General features: G+C 38.2%; 1 protein-coding gene across 1 annotated transcript in view; it reads right to left on the reverse strand.

Moving 5' to 3' along the window:
- The window catches only part of LOC117122832 (tumor susceptibility gene 101 protein-like), a 15,776-nt gene extending 13,025 nt beyond the window's left edge, over positions 1-2,751 (reverse strand). The window contains exon 1 of the mRNA XM_033268588.1: positions 2,651-2,751. The gene's annotated coding sequence lies outside the window, so the exon portion shown is untranslated. The remainder of the gene's footprint in view (positions 1-2,650) is intronic.
- Between the last annotated feature and the right edge of the window lie 308 nt (positions 2,752-3,059).

The following is a 3,059-nucleotide window of genomic DNA, read 5'->3' on the forward strand; positions in this document are numbered from 1 at the left end:
CCGGTCGCGCGCGTAATTTTTTTACGCATGTGGTTATAGAAGTTAGGATTTGTTTTTTCCAGGTTTTAGTGTTAGTGGCATGAGGGTCTTTTCTCCTTGTTTATGGGGAATTGAAACCGTCCATGCGCGCGTAATTTTTTTACGCAGATGTTATAACAGTTAGGATTTTGTTTTTCTTTTGGTTCTAGTTTAGCTGGTGTTTGGGCCATTCCTTGCTTGCGCGGTTGTTGAATTGATTATGATAAACTTAATAATTTTCACCGTTTCTGATACTACTACAAGTTCCATGGATTATTGTTTGCAGATAATTTTTTTATTTATTTGGAGGGGATTATTGTTTTCTTATTTTTCTTCTTCATATATGGTACCATACGCAATTCGTATGCTACAATTGTATATATATTGTATGATTTATTTGAGTGTGTACCATGCGCCATTCGCATGCTACAGGATTGAATCTGTTGTACCATACGCTATTCGTATGTTGGTAGATTGAATGTTTTATTTTTGACAGTGTTTATAATACAGATATTTTTTTTTGCACCATACGCTATCCGTATGCTGCTGCTTTGCTGATTTCTTTGAGATATTTTTTTTTTGCACCGTACACTATTCGTATGCTGCTGTGTTGCTTTATTTTTTGGAATTTTTTTTATATACAGTATGTAACATAAGCAATTCATATGCTACATGTTTTTCTTTTATTTGGGACACTATTTTTTTGGCTTCTCTTCACCGTACGCAACACTTCGTATGCTGGAAGGATGTCAACTGTCACCAAGAATCTCATCAATGGAGTCATCAATTGCTCAGAGAATATCTTCAGATGTCAACCAATGGAACAACCAGCTAAATAAATACAATAAATATTTAATTTCATAAATGCTATAAATGCTGTTAATTCCATAAGAAGATTGCTTATACTATAATGCTTAGTTAGGCTTATGAATTATTAATTTTTTTTGCATGCATACAGTAATAGAAGTGGGACACTTCTTAGGGAGAGGGGGAGTAGTGTAACCTTTGAACTTTCAAGGACTCGATTATGGGATGTTCCCGCGGAGTCTCGCTCTCTCGTGGGGGTTCGTCGACTAGCCAAGCTGCGTCTTGTTGGAGGCTCACACTTTGTATAGAATAAAACCGTTAACATCCAGCTTACTTGGTGTCTGGCTCATTCATTGAAGTCCGAACTCATCTAGTAACATCCATAGAGAGTTACATTAACATAATTTAAACGTTTGCCACATAGGGTAGTAACGGGATCACCTGGAGTTTTCGTGCCTTTGAACAAAAATACATACACATCGACTTTTTACAGATTAAATAAAATATCATGAGTAGAAGCATGAGCTTCGCACACATTAAGTAGCCTTTAAAGCCCACATAAATATGGAGATAGTAATACGATATCATCAGCATAACTACAGTAAGGTGATTAAAAACCATATCTGCATGTTGACATCCAACACCACGATTATTAAGCTTTTCGTTTAGAGAATCATATACATTGTATAAAAGCGGTGACATTTCGCCTCCATGTCAGACCCCATTAGAAACAGAGAATTCAAATGAGTACTTGTTACCCCGCTGCACAACGCTGCACAAAGAGTGTCAACCGCAAGGTCAATTAAAAGAAATTCAAAGACTTTTGATGCGACGCACACAAGAGCAATTGGTCTATAGTTATCTTTACTAGTGACATCACCTGATTGGACTTAACTATAGGCACTAATATCACCTTGGTTATATCGAGAGGCATGTGACCATGAGACAGCATTGAGCTAAAGCAGATACTTAGCAACGTACTAAGACTATAATATCTAACTTAGGCTATGTTCACACACACACGGCGTAAGGCTGGCTTAAGCTTGGGGTAGCGTACGCCTTTGTGTGGAATAGCTTACGCCTGGCGTAAGCCAAGCCAGTCTTTCGCCGTGTGTGAACATAGCCTAAAACTAGTAATATCCTTGTATAATCTCGGAACGTCTTGGTAATCTTTACCAGCCTCGCTGAGGCTGGTAAAGCTTCCGAGATGTAGCATGGATGGATCTGCGCATGCGCTGGAATTTCAACGCAACAACAATCTACTGTACTGTGGTGGTGAGTTCAACAGTCCATCTGTGACAGGTTCTCAACTAGGCCTAGGTCTATATTGCAGTAGGGGGGGAAAAATGATTCATTGAAAAAACCCTGAATAAATTTTACACGACCTTGGCATTACCTTACAGATGCGTGTGAATGCTTTATATATCGGTAGGAATTACTCGGGAGATGGCTCGGTTACGATTTGGTACTTTTTGTTAAATTTAAGAGGGGGAACTTTTTTGGTCCCAAAAGACAAAGGGTTCCCTAAATAATAGGGGTTTTACTGTATTAAGCTAAGAAACCCTACAGGATCTAGGACTAAGGCCCGGACTGACAGAGTATATATAAAAAAAAGTATGCCTAGGCCTATGGATCACTTCCTGTTTGAATTGATACTCCCTCGTTCAAGGAAACCGTCCATTCCCTAGTCCCTATGCCTACATTCTTCTCCTAGGCCTTGACGTCTAAACTAGTTTGCTCGGCTCTGAAAAGCGAGCTACCCTACAAGACTAAGACTAAATTACCACCAGTCTAGTTTAATAAGATTAAAAGCAAATAATCTCACCAAAAATGTGGTAAACACCAACAGTACGTTAACTTTCGATGTCGTTTTCGGCTAATTGTTTCTGCAAATGCCCATCTTCAGAGGGCGCACACTTATGTGGTTCCCGTATATGTTCAATTCCGGGTACTGCGTCTTGTTCAAGTACACAATTTTTTCTCTTTTTTTAATATTAGTACACATATCATTTTAAGTAATTATTTTTATTTATGTATCATATATAAGGAATACACACCGATAATGATGTGTTTAATTACCCTATACGATTTAACATCAAAGAATTTAATAAGGCCTGCGGTACTGTACCCAGGGAGGTATGCGGTAGTGACCTACGATAATAAATTTGTACCGGTTTACGGTACAAATAATTTTTAAAACGGGATCTAAAGTATAGCCCGCCATCATGGTAAAA

The sequence above is a fragment of the Anneissia japonica genome, unplaced genomic scaffold (assembly GCF_011630105.1).
Source record: "Anneissia japonica isolate Jap-2015-1 unplaced genomic scaffold, ASM1163010v1 scaffold96923_len36874_cov136, whole genome shotgun sequence".
Taxonomy (NCBI): domain Eukaryota; kingdom Metazoa; phylum Echinodermata; class Crinoidea; order Comatulida; family Comatulidae; genus Anneissia; species Anneissia japonica.